Raw genomic sequence first — 18,021 nt, forward strand, 5'->3', positions numbered from 1 at the left:
TTTAGAGAAACAAGTAGAAATGAAGGAAAGACTCATGAATGCATCTAAGTCTAGGGGAGAGCCTATCATAGTGCCAAATACAACAGATGAGGCAAGTGACGGGTTCCAACTTAAAACAGTGGTAGAAATGGGTAAGGATTGTGATGGTCTAGATGACCTGTGGAAGAAAATCCGTGATGCCAATGACGCTAACAGGGTGATTTACCACATGAACAACACGAGAAAAGAGAAAAATGAGATCTTACCTCCTATTGAAGAATTTCAGGCAAGATCACAAATGAACTTTGATATGCATTCACAAGGGGGAGACCAGGGATCAATTAGTTCGGGGCACAGCCAACGAGACTCGTTGAAAACTCTACCCTCTTACGTAGGAGAGTATGAAGCCAAGTCTGAGGTGAGAGCAATCCCATCTCAAAGACTTGATTCTAATAGAGTGATGGATTCACAAGGGTTGATTGAGTTATTGTCCACCCCTGTGGCATGCACAATCACATTAGCCGAACTCCTGAGGTTACGACCAATCATGTGGACCACAATAGGCAAATGCTTAGAAAACTTTGGAGTGAAAGACTCCACCTCGAATCTTCAAGAAGGGATCAGAGAATTGGACAAGCCTCAACTAAACACAAGGCGTGTACCTTTAAACAAGGTTGGAGAATATTGAGAGGGAGAAGATGGAAACACCACGCTACCAGTAGAATTCCAAGGAGTAGTTTCCAAAGCTATTCTTGACAGTGGAGCAGGAGTCGCTATAGCCAGTAAGGAAATATGGGAAAAATGGGAAAAACCGGCTTTGAGAGCGACCAGAATGAAATTGCAATTGGCATATGGGTTTATGGAGAAGCCCTTAGGACTCTTAGAAAAAGTAATTGTCACTTCGTGCGGAATCGAGTATGAGCATACATTTGTCAAAAGTCGATTTTGACAAAAAGAACAATTACGAGATCATTTTGGGAAGACCATTCATGAGACAATTAAAGATGGTCCAGGATTGGGCTTACGAACACATATACCTCAGAAATGGCGAGACTACAACCAAAATACACCTAAAAGAACATAGTTACAAAGATGTGAACCAGACACTAGTGAAAGAGTTCGATTCAGCTACATTAGCAGGGTCTGAACTCCCAGCATGGTTAGGGCAACAAAAAGAGCTATGGATGTGCGGAGCTTCACATTGTGGGAGCTTAAAAAGAGAGGAATGTATCATTAGGAGAAATATGAACCTTGCATGGGCCTTGTAAGGAATCCTAATTTTTAGGGATTAAGGCTAATGTTGTGTAGGGTTAAGGGGACAAGGGCATTCAAGAAGCTAGTTTTGAGTAGACTTTTCTAGCCTTTTTTTAGACACATGTAGGATGTGGACCTAAGAGGTCACTTTCTCTCTCTAGCTTTTGGAAAGTGAAGGGAGTAAAGGGGTGTGGCCACATCAGCAAAAACGTGGGTCACTAAGAGCCAAAATTTGACTTTTTTTCAAAAAAGTTATTTTTACTTATTTTTGACTTAAAATTCCCTCCCAACATATATACACATCAAAAAGTCAATTTTTGACATTTTTTTAAACCTACAAACACTAAAAGTCCACTTTTTCAAAAAACAAATCCCCCCCCAAAAAAAAACCTTTGTTCTCTCCTCCTCCTTCCTCCTCTCTCCCTCTCCTCTCCCTCCCTACCCCCTTCTCTCCTCTTCCTCCCCTCTCTCTCCCTCTCCCCCCTCTGCCCCCTTCTCTCCTCCCATGTTCCTCTCCTCTCCCTCCCTACCCCCTTCTCTCCTCCTCCTCCTCTCTCTCTCCCTCTCCCCCTCTGCCCCCTTCTCTCCTCCCATCTTCCTCTTTCTTTTCATTCTTTGCTTCCTCACGCAACAACTGCCATGGTGCTCACGGACATCACAAATCGTATCCCTCCACCACCATGTACTCCGCACAACAAAAGTGTACATATTTCTTGTCTACAGTGTTTGCACCGAAGGCCGCACGTGAGGGTGAGCAGAGGTCATCCCAAGATCCTCATACTGTCGGTGAGACGAATGTGTATGGTTCTTCAATATCTTGGGAGGGGATAAGTAGGCTTGTTAGGCTATTGCAATTGGTTGTGTATGGGTGCAGGTGCTTCTTTGCATTCGTGGATGCACGAATGTCAAGCTCTTCAGCTCAAAACAGTGGCATTACAAGAAACAGTGGGTGCAGGTTAGAGAGGTCAAGTGTCACTACTTTTCCTCTAAAACAGCCTTCTTTGTTACATCTTGCAGGTAGGTGCTTCAAATCCATCCTTATTAGAGGTGGGTAATCTTATCCTAATGCAAGAATGGCTCAAGGAACTAGCATAACATGAAGCTTTTATGGTGGCACAAAGCTCTCCTCAAGCAATGTGGCTCCCACTACACCAAAAATCACTATGCTAACATGGAGAGATCCCTAGTAGGACAATACAACAACTTTTCATCAGCAGCACACCCTTTCCTAACATGAGGGCACCCCCACCAGAGATATTTTTATATGATAGGTCACCCCATGAGCATACCATGTCATGGAATGGATGTAAGAACTATGACCGCACTACCCCTTGGAAGTTGTTCACGAATGTATGTTAATCAAAGTTAATGAGAAGAAGTTTGGACTTTTTTGTTTGTTGATGTGTAAGAGCACTCTTGGTCTACCATATTTTAGATTGTTTGATAAGTTAAATAAGATTTGTAGTCATTTAAAGTGTCATTTTTCTTTTGGTAAGATTGTACATGAGAAGACATGATAAAGTACAAGAGATCTTGATGGAATAAACCTCGATGAGATTCCCACCATGCACTTGTGACACCATACCTCTCCTTGAACCCTTTGACTTCTATCATTGTGGGGAGTCCAATGGGGGGCTATTTTCAAATTTTTAGCATAACTTTTTTTTGAAGGAAATTTTGGTTATTCTAAAGTTTATACACAGTCTAGGAGTTCATTCTGATTGTTTTTCTTCTGTTTCAAATTTTGACCGAGTACACTCCTTGGAAGCCACTTTTGAAGGTGTTAGGGCGAGATTTTGGGAAAGTTTTGTATGTAGGAAATACAGTCCTTAACACAATAAAAAACAATGGTTCTTTGAGTATTTTTAGATTCCATGGTTTTAATGCTCGTTGGAGCCCGTAGATTAAGAAAAAAGTAAAAAATGTATGTTTTACATCATTTTTAAATAAATTGTCAACTTGCACGTTGATTTCTGGAGAATGCGAGCAAGATATGATTTTTTCTCATCACATGATGGTCCAAGAATGCGATGAGATGAACAAATTCATGTGAGACAAGCCCAGACAGATTCGGAGCCGATTGGAATCTAGAAGCTCACACGGTGAAGGAGGTGCTTCAAAGCTATGGAAATCAGTATAAAATGCAAGCAATAGCGTTGGAGGCTATTCAGGAAGTTGTAGAGGCTCACATCATTTCAGATGACTTTGCAATGACAAAATGATTAAGAGTTGTGTCTACTGTCTCCATAGTGATTTGGCCTTTCGGTTTATCCATGTGTTTTAAGTTAAGTGGTTTTGGCCATGAAGAGTTAAATTTAAATCAAATATTAACATTTTTGCCATCCTAAGGGGCAAACAAATCTAGAAAATGCAAAAAAAAGGGTGGCCACAAGGGCGCGCAGATGGCCCATCCAGCAGTTTTGGATGGCTCATCTACGCGCCCTTGTGGCCACCCTTTTTTTTTTGCATTTTCTAGCTTTGTTTGCCCCTTAGGATAGCAAAAATGTTAATAGCTGATGAAACCAGATTTTTATGTAGCATGAGACTAGATTTTTATATTGTCCAATGTGATTTGGCCTTTTGGTGCAGGGAACTAGTAAGTTGAGTTGAAGGAAGGCATAATGTGCTTGAAAAGTTAAATTTTACATTCATCTCACCTTTTCCAAGGTCATGGAGTGCAACAATAGCCTAATTATGCAAAAAAAAGGGTGGCCACAAGGGCGCGCAGATGGCCCATCCAACATTTTTGGATGGCTCACCTACGCGCCCTTGTGGCCACCCTTTTTTTTGCATTATATGGGCTTGTCTGCCCCTTATAATAGCAAGAATGTTAATATTTGATGAAACCAGATGTTTATGTAGTATGAGACTAGATTTTTATACTGTCCAATGTGATTTGCCCTTTTGGTGCAGGGAACTAGTAAGTTGAGTTGAAGGAAGGCATAATGTGCTTGAAAAGTTCAATTTTAGGTTCATCTCATCTTTTCCAGGGTTCTGGAGTGCAGCAATAGCCTAATTATGCAAAAAAAGGGTGGCCACAAGGGCCCACATATGGCCCATCCAACAGTTTTGGATGGCTCACTACGCGCGCTTGTGGCCACCCCTTTTTTTGCACTATATGGCCTTGTCTACACCCCAGGATACCAATTTTGTTTTAGATTAAGTGAAAGAAAATCTTTATGCAACATGACAGTACAAATTCCACTTCTTTTCACTCAGATGTAATTAGAGCTCCCCCCCCTTTCTTTGTGTTCAAAGGTCCGGAGCATTCACTATGTAAAATTTTCCTATATCACGTGCGTTCACTAGAATGGATTAAAAGTACCCCTTATAGGCCTTATCTACACATGTTTCTGCAACTTTACAAGAATATAAAATCCCTTTTGTTGAACATATGTGCTATGTTACATATACTTTAGTGAACTCCCCATGTCAACGGCCTCACAAATCCTGTGCACTAAACATTAAACACTAGAAATCGACCAAACAAGGAGCCAATTTTTACTTCCTTGTGTCCACCTAGTGTTCTTGTGAAACATTGCTAATGATATATATTCAACATCCCCAAACGAGGACATCGTGACAAAGTTTATGATCCACTTTAATAAGAATAACCATTAATGATTAAACTGAAATCAAAATATTGCTTGAATTTCTTCAAGGTGGAGTGATTAAGAATTGCGACTTGAATCATCGTACAGGAAAATCAAAATATCCATAAAAGTAAACAATATTTCTCAGATCTGTATGAAACTTCAGTAATCTAAATTAAATACTCTCACTCAATGCGACACCATTTAACAAAAAAACATATTTATATTGCATTTATAGAGGAATCCAGCCTCATGAAAAATAATTACAAATGGAGACAATGTTGTTGCTGTTAGGCTTATCTTACAAGTATTTGTCTTCCTCATCTAGAGATTCATATACACTTGAGTATTTGTGTGTCTATGACACTAGGGAAGATAGTAGTACTATATGGATGGCTTCTATGAGAGCTCCTAGAGAGTCCCTATTGGTTCAAGATTCTAAAAAACACCTACTATTCTTATCAAAATCTTTTAACATGGTAGTGAAAGGTTCCTCAAGGAACAAAAATAGAGTGATTTCCATCTCTGCACATGGTTGCTTTCTCATGTCCTCTTAAAACAAGTTGAATCTGTAAGTAAACAAAAGATTATGTGAGCACAAAGTTATAAATTACAAAATGATATCATTCCAATTATCTAATGACAATTATACGAAGAATAAATTACAAGAAAAATATTTGACGACTCTCCATAGATAACACAACTTAATTACATTGTGAGACTCAAATCACATGCTACACAACTATAGATGGCGCACCAAAGTCATCAACAAAATAGCACCACCCAGTGTTATGAGGTGTGAATCCTAAACACTGAAATCCATAAAGAGGTTAATTCTCTCTAGCATGATAAACTTAAAGATGGAGATGATGTTAAGCTCTGAATGTAAGCTACAAGGGTAGTTTTCTTACCATTCTATCTTTATGTTGGAGATGAACCCTTGCAATGCCCACGCGATATTCACACCTCCTATTGTTGTGGCATGCAACTCATGTGAGCTCATACTTTTGCCACCTTCGGGAGTAGAGGTTTCCATGTAGTGTGAGTGAATGAAAGTAGAAGGAGTAGAATCTTGTTTCATGTTGTAATGGAGATGAGAGAAGGGAGAGGAGCTAGCTTGGTGTGAAACTATGTGGTGGGTAAGGGGAAGAGATGGAGGAGGAGCTTGCTTGCTGCTACAATGGAGGTGGGAGAAAGCTAGCAGAGAGATAATGATGGACTATAGGGGGTGCATGTGGTTGTTGCAGCAATGGAGAGCTTGGAAAAAGGTTTGTAGATAGAGAAAAACACTTTTTAGCTATAGAATAGGTTTGGAAAGACTTTGGAGGGTGAAAATGATGTTTTGATTTGTTTTTAAAAAAAAACAATTTTTTGGATTTTTTAGTGTACGTTTTTAACTTTTGAAGGTCAAAAATGCTTTTTTGACCATGAAATAGGTTTGGGGACCTTTTAAGGAGGGAAAACTTGAAATTTGAAATTTTTTGAAAATTTGAAATTTTTAGTGTATTTTTAAATCCGGGCCAAAAAGTGGGGGAAAAGAGGTCAAAGTGGTCCCTCCCCCCCCCCGCTCTTTCCCCTAGCCACCTCCCTTACCTTCTCACTAGGTAAGAGACAATTAAGAGGTGTAAGGCTACCTTGTCCCCCTACTTTTTTGAGGGTATAGAGTGTGTCCACCACCCTCTTCCTATTGGCTGACCTCTAATTAACCTTAATCCCAAAGGGCCCCTAGAGGGTTCATATTTTTCCTAATGTCTTAGAAAGAGCTATTGAAGACAAGGATTATACTCCGGAGCCTTTCCCTGAAGATGCCTTGGAACCTTTAGAATGGGAACACATACTAGCAACATTGGATGTTTGTACCATTAAAGATAGTCCAACGACAAAATTTTGCGATAAGGATGGGCTATCGTGTGCTACCCTATTACATGGTAAGCCTTATACGAGGAGGAGATGAGATTGTAGAACCACCAGAACAAGAAGAGTTTTATAACTCCTTTGAGAATCTAGAGATGGATAATGATGCAGATAACGAGTGTTCAAACAGCTCAAGCGAGCATGGGGAGAAAACAGCGAATATCAAGTTTTATGATTTTGTCAATCAGTACCCTAGACGCCAGGAACGCTATAGGAAAAAACGATCAGAAAACAAAATGAGAGAGAACCTGATGCCCATGATAAAATATAAAACTCAGTATCTAATGCTTGTCAAAGCAGAGGATTGTGTAAAATACCAAATATCAAGAAGATTCTCAAAAGTTTGAAGGGAAAGAACGTAAGAGAAAATAAAACAAGTACGGAAACCTAAAACAGAAACAAAATCAAACAAATCGCAAAACTCAAAACAAGAAAAAGAAAAAGACCTAGAGTGGATCAAATTTGAGCGTAAAAAGAAATACCAAGAACTAAAACGGGCATTACAAGAGGTATCGACTATTACTGAGGGAGAAAGTGATGTTAAGGAGGAGGCAGTAAAAGAAAACATGAATGTACCATTACACTATCAGAAATACACCATCCAGGACAGAAAAATCATAATGACACCATCAGTCAAGAAAAGAAAAAACCAAGAATCTTACGATGTGCCAGAAAATGAAAAACGGATAGACCTCGCTGAACCAGGTGAAAAGCCTCAGCCGGTCTATATCGCAAAAACTGATTTAGAGCCTGAAGAAGAATAATGGCTAACACAACTTCTCAAGAAGTATAAAGATGTGTTTGCATGGTCCTACAAAGACCTCAAAGGATTCAATCCATCATTATGCCAACATATGATTCCTTTGAAATCAGATGCCAAACCTAGCAAACATCGTCCTTACACATATAATGACACATTTTCTAATTGAATCAAAGAGGAGATTGACAAGCTGATGGATGCTGAATTCGTCTACGAAATCGAGCATACAGATTTGGTGTCACCCATTGTGGTTGTCCCCAAAAAGAACGAAAAACTGTGAGTGTGTGTAAACCTCAAAAAGGTAAATGCAGCCACCATAAGGAATAATTATCCCTTGCCGATCACAGAACATGTACTTGAGAGGGTGGCCGGGAAGCGGTCTTATTCCTTTCTTAATGCGTTTTCAAGGTATAACCAATTGGAAATTGCAATAGAGGATTAACACAAAACAGCGTTTGCCATAGAATGGGGAATATATGCGTATCGAGTTATGTCTTTTGGCTTAACTAATGCCCTAGCTACCTTTCAAAGGTTAATGACGCATGCGTTCAAAGAATATCTAAGAATATTCTTAGAAATATATATGGATGATCTTTGTGTACACTCTCTTCTACGAGAAGAATATATAGACCATTTACAAAAGGTATTTGAGAAATGCAGAACATATCGAATCTGTCTTAACCCAGAAAAGTGCATTTTTATGGTTAGGCAAGGCCACATCTTAGGAAACATTGTCTCAAGAAATGGCATAATCCCAGTGACCTAGACAAAATCAAAGTCATAGTAGATCTCGCCAGGCCTACTAATGTGAAACAAGTGCAAACCTTCATGGGACACTGTGGATATTATCAAAGATTCATATATATGTATGTAGTTTGTTAGTCAGTTTTGACTGGACTGAGGAATGTGAAACTTCATTCCAAAAGATTAAGAAAAACCTTGTATCAGCATCACTTGCACTTAAGGCACCAGTTTGGGAAAAGATATTCCATGTTCGCATTGATGCATCTGGATATGCAATCGGGAGTATTTTGGCTCAACCTCGAGACGGAACAATGGATTTCCCAGTTTGTTATGCAAGCCAACAGCTAAACAGCTAAATAGCTATGGAGACCAACATCAAGAAATTTCATCGCGCCAAAAAGCATTCCAAAAGTCAGAAAATGGCTCGGAGATTCGAAATCCACACAGGGAGTTTCTTTCTATCAATTTGACTTTTTTGTTGAACTAATGCTTAAAAGGGACTCAGGGGGACTAAGGGCAGGCACCAGTAGCAGACACCATGAAAATTTCATTAGGAGACATCCTTCACGTAGGATGTCTCAAGGCCAATTATGGGCACCAAACCTAACATCTCTCATCACACTGCTTCTGAATATCTTGTACAAGCTAGCCACCAAGTTTAATCACATTTGGACAAAAATTGACCTCATGTGTACCAAAAAATACAAAGTCAGGGCATAGAGGCAATATTGGGCCATAGACCTACCAAAACTTGTCCAAATTAAATGAAACTTGCACAATACATTCATGAGCATATTGCCAACCTATCAGTCTGGTCACAAGCCAAAAATGATGAAGTAGACATCCTACGCGTAGGATGTCTAAATGACATTTTTGGCCCCCAGATGGTATTTTTCAACTCCAGATCTCTTTATTACCCCTTCATGAGCCTATATATCAAGTTTCAAGCCATTCCCATCACTTTTGGTCCCTGACACCTCCAAGATACACTTTTTGAGCCCAAAAACACTACACATGGTCTGACCAACACCAATTCTTGTCCAAATCAAAATCCAAGAGCAAGGTCATGTTCCACATGCCAAGGGCTACCCACAGAACAAATCTCAAGTAGTTTTGATGAAAAAGACATCCTACACGTAGGATGTCTCCAGCATGATTTTGACCTACTATGCAAGAAATGACATCATAGGAGCCATTACCATGGTGCAAGAAGCTCATATATCAGATTTCAACCCATTTGAATATCATTTTCCACCTAATATGGACATCATACCAATTTGTGAGGCTAAAGCCTGAATCTGCCAAAAAATTCACCTTTTGATGCCCAAACCCAATTCCAATCACATAGCCATGTTCAACAAGTCAAGGACCACCAGCATGCCAAGTTTTACCAAAAACTGATGAAATAGACATCCTACGCATAGGATGTCTAAATGATAATTTTTGACAAGAATGATAATGTGAGCACATGCAGGGTTTCCCAAGTTTCTTTTAAGTTTTATTTTCAATTTTCAAGTCATTTGGATAGTTAAAACTCAGTTTCTCAGCTGATATGGAAAAAAACACCAACTTCGGACTAGTGAGTGCAACAGGATCCATGGCAGCTGCAAAATCACCGCGGCAAAGAAGAAGAGAATGACAATAAAAGACTATTTAGAAGAAGTGGAGCCGTTTGTCATCCCAGAAGGAACTCTGAAGCCAACCAACACGTGGATTCAGGAGGATTTTCTAGAGTCAAATGATTTAAAGATCTACCAAGGCTTGTTCAAAGATACTGAAGGAAATGCAATAGAGCTACCCATGCTACCTCGGGAGCTCAATGAGTTTGTCAGAAGAAAAATGGGAGAATACATGGAGAAGATAGATCTCCATAACTACTTCGAAGCTTTGCAAGCGGGGATAGACATCAAAAGAGTGTGGGAGTTTGTAACTACTTTCAAAGAAGATGGAGTGGCCAGAGTCACTAATCTGCAGGGCAAGCCGGAAACTATGATTGTGATCACAGAGAGAGTAGTGGCAGCCACACTAGACCTCTCTAACAAAGGGGATAGTGTGACCAAGAGAAGAGATGAAGTCAAGGTGTACTCCGAAAAGAAGAGCAACTACACTTTTGAGGACATTGCAAACCCTAAAGTGGCTATCATGAGCCAACTTTATAACCAATACTTCCATATGTGTACAAAGAAGCCACAGAACTACAGAATGCTGCCTGGAGCCATTGCTACCACCTTCAGCTGGGCAATGAAAAAGAGCAATCCAAAGATGATCAATTATGCGGTTTATATCCATGACAACTTGGTGAAGATGGGAAACAAAATTCCCACCTACATTGTGCCAAGTGAATTGATAACAAAAGTGTGTTTATGGAGCACTGCATGCCAAAGGAAACTGGATATACCCTCCATCACAGAATGATTGGCTAAGGTTGAAAGAAGATAAAGAGGAAGAACAACCCAAATCACCCAGAGATGCCAAAAGGTTGAAGCTCCGGTTAGAAACCGTGCTAGAAGAGCCGCTAGAGCCGAAAAAGGAAAAGAAGGAAAGTGTACAAGTGCCCCGGGATAGTCACTTATCAAAAGACCCCTATATCACGTGCGTTCAAGAGGTAATTAATAATACCCCAATATACATACTATACTTACATTGTGAGCCTATTTAAAAAAACCCCACCCCCCTCTCTATGTAAACATTTTTATACATTTTGGTCTTTTAATAATCCTCTCCGGTTAACTCACGTGATATTGTACACATTCCAAAAAGTGACCGCCCCGGGACAAGTGCCGGTCAAAGAAACCACATCACAGAAAGTGGCACGGCTTGAAAGATTGATGGAAAGCTTCAGAGCGGAAAGAGCACTCAAGGGAGATTTGAGTGAGTTATGGAAGCCGTCCCTGGAAGCCATGTCAGGATCATCTCCGAGAGTGCACCGAGATAGGTTTGAAGATTACATCAAAAGTTTTGATATCCTGGATGCTACGATAGAAAACATCCCTAACATCCCATTTACAAAAGAAGAAGTGGATGAAGTACGACAGAAACTACTAGAAGAGCAGGAGGGCCAAGAGAGAGAGAGAAAGACAAAGGCGGACAGGGACTTCAAATGAAATCCAACAACTCCACAGTGAAGCAGGGAGTCCAGCGCACCGCCATCACCACCTCCTCGTAGCCCTCCACAAACCCAACAAAAGGCGGAGCTGGACAAATGGTCAAGAAGATTCAGAGCAAGAGAAGAGCCAAGAGAAAGAGTGGAAAGAAGAAGCTAAGCCCAAAGATGAGCAGCCAGAGCCAGAGGAAGAAAAGTTTAGCACATTCCTTGATCTATTAGTTGTTGGTTACTCAAGAGAAGAGGCAACCACTGTGGCATTTGAGCTAGCAAGCACAAGGCCCAAAGAACAGATGCAGAGCTTGCGGTTAGTGGAACTAAAAGAGATGGCCACTGATACAGTGGACCTACAGCCACCTACCAATGATTGGGATGTGGTGATGAACAAGCTAACCGGGCTCAGGGAAAAATCATTGGCCACGAAAAGTGAGAATTCTAATCTCAAAACCACTGAAGCTCTTATCAAAAGTGGGAGATTGTTAAGTATGAAGAGTGATTTACCCTTGTAATTTTCTATGGTAAAAGCGCACATTTGTAAGGCCCCCACTATGAAGAGAAGCCATCGTGCGTGAAGGAAAACAACTGATCAGTGGGCCGGTGGCCGATGGTCATAAGTCAATGGCCGGTGGTCGGTGGCCGAATTCAATGGCCGGTGGACGAATTCAAAAGCGGACTTGCCACACATGGGCGGATTAAAGGGTCTGATTTGGACTTATCTACACAAGGGCAGCTACACATGGCTACCTCTCATGAGAGAGGGTAGCCATTTTGGCCTATAAAAGGAGGCCATTTCTACACACATTTCATAGTGTGAAGTTGATGCAACAAGGTGAGTGTGAGGTGGTGAGAGTGAAGCAAGGCGGGAGCTCCATTAAGTGTATAATCCCTTTGTAAACTACTTCTTGTTTTGAAGTACTAAAGCCATTGAGTGGCTGCTTTCCCGTGGACGTAGCCGCACATCGGGTGAACCACATATATTGTGTGTACTCTCTCTCTCTCTCTCTCTCTCTCTCTACTCTATAATCTCTTGTGTGTGAAATCTATCTCTCTCCATTAAGTAATCTACTCAAATATCTATTTAGCTACATCATATTTCCTAACAAAGTCGACACACTACAAAAACGAATTCAAGGGCATATAGAGAAAGAAGAAGAGCTGCAAGCTAGTGTGGCCACGGCATTACAAGGATGTCAGGAGATGGAAAGAGAGAACGAGGCAGCACAACAAAGACTTCAAAGAGCTGAAGAAGAATACAGGAAAATCAACAATTCATTAACAGATGCAGAGAGAGAAAGGGACAACCTAACCCTGCAACTTGCTGAAGAATCCAAAGAAGTGGAAACTTTGAGAAATGCCAAGGAAAAGGCCAAGATAGAGCAGGAGGCAAGCCAGGATGAGGTAATAGAGCTGAGAGGCCAACAGCAGCAGACCGAAGAGCAACATTTTAGCACTAGACCAGCAGCCATGGAGGGAATAGATATAGAGAATGTGGAAGATCCAGTGGACACCACCATGTAAGAGGAAATCCTTGTAGGACCCTCACAAGAGACACAAGATCTGACCCAAGGAGAAGAAGAGAAGCCCCAAAAGGCAATAGAAGCGGCAGTCAGAGACACAGCCAAGGAAGCCTTGAAATAGGAGAAGAGGGTATTTAAATCAATGACTATTGAGAAGATAGATGCCAGCAACCTTCGGTGTGAATGGTTACAGCCCTCTCTCCCATATCCTCTGCTCAAATATGAAGCTGCCACAATCAACAAGCGGATCAGAGAGGAGCCAATAGTGCCAATGTACAAAGAAGACATCTTTAAACCTGAAGGGGTCAAGCTGATAGTAGACTCTCAGCCGAGGTGGAGAAAGTCATGGGTGAAAAAGTATCCTCAGTATGTAATCCATTTGGTAGAGGCACCTAAAGTAATCAGCGATAACCTCAGTTTCTGCCCTCTACCAAGGATGAGAACGTGGAAAGCCCACGAGTTGCTGCAAAGAAGCACACCTACTTGGCTAAATTACCCGAAGCTGCCAGGCTCCAAGGCAGGCAAGACAATAAGTAAGCAATACATGGTGAAAACCCTAACGGGCGCCATCAAATTGTTCACTGGCTCGCCTAACCTATCTTTCATCATGAAGAGAAAGATATGCAAAACACTTTTGGTAGTCTTAGAGACATTCAAACCAGGCAAGGTGACAGACAATATCTTCTTCTTTCAAGATACATACAGATGTGCATACAATCTGTCTGATCAGCCTTCTTACGAGGTGATACATGCATTATATCAAAGGATTATGTTTTTACCATCTTATCACCTCTAGGCCTTTGAAGAAGCCTTCTACACCGGCTTCTTCACAATCAGCACATACATATTCAGCCCGACGCTACTAGCTCAACATGCAAGATATGAGTCACTGCTCAAGATGAAAGAAAGCCTACGATGAAGAAGCAGCTCAACAACCATGTCGAGGATGACATGAACAAGGAGGGGAGGAGTGTTAGAAGCTGGACACACCCTACGGAAAATGAGTGCTCGGCGGATTATTTTTTTCTATAATTATTCATTTATTGAGAAAACCCGACATTTCACCTTTGTAAATATTGGGTCTAATAGAAGTTTTCAGATTGTATCGCAGTTTTGACATTTAGATTGAGTAGATGGTTAAATTGGAACATTAGGGTTTGAGATTGTAAGGTATTTATACCACTTTTTGACCTTAATGAAAAAACCTTTGTCATTTTAAAAAAGTTAAAGTTTGTGAGTGAGTGTATAGTGTACGAGAGAGAGTGAGAGCTTCATCTTGACGCTACGCGTGCATCGGTGGTCAGAATCGAGTGCGGAGAAGTGCAGCGTGTTTCCCTCGACGAGAGGTACGTGCCAATACCTACATTGCGCGCGTACAGACTGGTTTTGCGAGTTCGCACTACAAGATTCATCTGGTGATTCGACGAGCATACGTTATCCATTTTCGCATTTCAGCATATCCACGCGTTCGCATTGAGTAGAGCTACGCATTAAGCACTTTAGTTTTTGGAAACGATGACCTGCAAATTCCCGCCAGACATCCTACGTGATTTTGCACCGGGTGTTTTGGGTTGGGATTTTGGTTCTTGGACCTTAGGGAGAGCGACCTATTGGTGTTAGTAGGGTCTCCTTCAAGTTCTGTGGCATTTCGAGACCGTTTGATGGTATTTGGCTCTTGGAAGCGTTGTAGGAAATCTCCTCTTATGCACTTGTGAAGGTTGTAGCTTAGACATTGGGTAGAGACCTCCATAGGAATTAGTCCAGAGTCGGTCGAGTGTAGATTGACACCCTATGCTTGCTTCCACGCGCCTGCGGGTCGAGCTTTGTCCTTAGCTGACAAATTTTGTTAGGCGAGTTCTCACTGTGTTGACGTCCATCGCAGCGTATCCGCCCATAGTAGTGGATCCACCGAGAGTAAAGGAGAGGGATAAGGGTAAGGACAAGGTAACCTTTGTAGAAACATTTGAAGCCATGAATGTAAAGAGATCTAGGAGGGAGAAAACTACACAATTTGATGACGAGAGAAGCATGAAAGGGGAGACTAGCAAGAGGCCATCAAGGCCACCGCAGAAAATCGGCATCACCGACTTCTAGTTAGGGGAAAGTTCTAGGCCCTATGATCTAACATTAGATGTGGTAGAGCAAGGACTAAAGATTACATGGCTACAGTTGCTACATCTTGCACCAAAAGTAAGGTGGCAATGGTCCAAAATGGTAAGTACAAGACGTTCCAAAGCAAAGGTAGCCGGAGCAATTTCGGGTTGCAGCATGGATAACATCCTTCCAATTGTCGACGTCAACAGAAAGGGTAAAAGGGTTGGAAACACCTACATTGATGGAGGTGAACAAATTTGTGGGATGAGTGAAGCTATGATGCTTCGGCTAGGGCTCAAGGTTGACAGGCCTTCTCCATGTAATGAAAAGATGGCAAACAACGCAAAAGTAAAATGTGCAGGTGTTTTAAGTGCTGTGAAGATAAAAGCTTTCAACACTGAGGTAGAAGTAGATGTTTTAGTGGTGCCTACTAAGGGGTATGTCTATCCATTAATCATGGTAAGGCCATGGTTGATGGCCATCAAGGCAAAGCAGGACTGGGGCATCGACCTTCTACAAATGACTGGTAAGAAAGGGGAGACAATCTACTACGACATGAAGACTAGCAAGTAGAAGCAAATGGACCTAGAGACATCAGCAGATGAAACCACTAGTGAGTCTTCCACTTCTGAGAAGGAGACCACATCCACCAATGAAAGTGACAGTTCCATTGATGTGATGGGTATCATCAAGAAGGATCTACAAAGGGCAAGAAAAACTGGCGACCCGTCACCAGAAGGGCAAAGCAACGAAGAGGAAAGTAAATCACCTGGCCTAGGAGAAATTAGGTCCAAGGGTATGTTGTCTATGGAGTTAACAATCGAAGAGAAAGATAAATTTTTAAAATGATGATGCATGGGATTTCCTAACCTTTTCATTGACAAATATGAAAGAATCATAGGTATTACATTAGTTGAACATCATATTAAGCTGAAGGAAGGGGCAAAAACAGTTGTGCAAAAGCTACGACGGCTGGGGGTCATACAAGAAAAGGCACTCCTAACCGACGTAAGGAACCTACTAGAAGAAGGGTTCATCTATCCAGTGAAAAACTCAGAGTGGGTGTCATCCGTAGTAGTGATGACTAAGAAGAATGGTGAGTGGAGGGTCTGCATTGACTAAAAACCACTAAATGGAGCTACAAAGAGAGACCACTTTCCTCTCCCTTCCTTGGATGAAATTCTGAATGAAGTGGTGGGTTTTGAATGCTACACCATGTGTGATGGTTATTCTGGGTATTTTCAAATATGTATAGCCTTGGAAGATCAACTAAAAACCACTTTCATTGCGCCATGGGGTTGTTTCACATACAAAGTTATGCCATTTGCTCTCACAAATGCACCTACCACATTCCAAAGATATGTCACATATCTATTTCAATCCTTCTTTGGAACATCCGTAAGAGTACTCATTGATGATTTTTGTATATATAGCCCTCGCATTTCACAATTAGAAAAGGTAATTGAGGCTTTGGCAAGGTTGCAAAGCCTAGGTGGGCAATTAAATGTAGACAAGTGCCACATTGGGGAAAGTAGAGTCACTCTTTTAGGGCATGAAGTCTCAACGAAAGGTATCAACACCGATCCAAGTAAGGTGTTCCCACTCACAGCCCTACCTTCACCAACAAATGCATGTCAATTGGTCTCTTTTTTACAAAAGGTGAGGTACTTCTGTAGATTCATACATCTACTATCACAACTTGTTCTACCACTACAACAGTTCACTTAAATATCAACTTTGACCTGGGACGAGGAGAGCAAACATCACTACAACAAGTTAAAGGAGGTCTTAGCCACCCTACTAACTATCTCACCACCTAAGTGGGATGAAAAATTCTATGTCACCTCCAGTGTGGGTGATGACTCCTTGGGGGTTGTGCTACTCCAAAAGGATACAACAACATCTTTCATGAGGCCAATCTACTTCTCCAGTCGAATGATGACAGCAACAGAGAAAGGTTTCACCCATGCGAAACACCTAATCCTAGATCTTAGATTTGTAGCTTCAAAGTTTAGGTCATATTTGCTGCCTAGGCAGTTTGTGATTTTAACCATGGATGAGAAGTTTCCTATGTTGTACAGCACATGGATGTTTTTTCTGATTAATAAATGGCTAGTTCGTCTGCAAGAGTTTGACTACATGGCTTCTCTATATATGGCATGTTGAGAGAGAAGGAGAGAATACAGAAGTAGAACCCCAAAGTGTGTAGAATACACACATGAGATGATGTATATATAGAGGGGACCTGGGTGCCATATATAGAGAAGCCATATATTGAGTAGCTTCACATATAAGCTCAACACCCCCGCTCAAATAAGGGTCCCTAACTGTGGATGAAAAAACCCTTGGGGGATCAAGGGAAAAACCCACAGCTCTATATACACCCACCGTTATATTATAAAAATCATTGAATATACAAATGTTTATGAGGAGCTACATCACTCCTTTTACAATGAATGTTTTATGAGGAGTTACATTACTCCTATCAAATACAATAATGAATACAAAGGTTCAATAAAGAGGTGTAAAAGCTATCGATTAGCTTGTAATCAAAAGTGTCTCCGTGAATCTGCTGTGTAGCTTGTCATCAATATCGCATCACCAAACATGTCTTCATGTTGTCATCAATATGGCATCACCAAACATATCTTCATAAATCTTTTATTGTCACCAAGTTTGTCTTCATAAAATCAATTCTTTGATCAATCCTACATAGATCATAGACTCCAAAAAAAACATGTCATGAAAATTATTAGCATCGTTAATGAAATAATTACGTTCACAATGCCATAAGAGATGGTTCGCGACGCCACTCTTTTGACGACATATATACGCACGACAACATAAGGTACATAAAGTATAAACGTAAAAGTACAAAATGTGTGATTACGTGATACAAATGATATGTGTATATACTACATAAAACAACATTTATCAATGTAGTGATCAATGAATACCATCAAAGTATTAACTAATATCATCATTATGTCAATAAAAATGAATAAATGATCATGGTATCAACGAAAAGCATCATGATATCACCGAGAATAATCATTGTATCAA

The sequence above is a fragment of the Adiantum capillus-veneris genome, chromosome 27, assembly GCF_014529385.1.
Source record: "Adiantum capillus-veneris isolate H3 chromosome 27, ASM1452938v2, whole genome shotgun sequence".
Lineage (NCBI taxonomy): Eukaryota > Viridiplantae > Streptophyta > Polypodiopsida > Polypodiales > Pteridaceae > Adiantum > Adiantum capillus-veneris.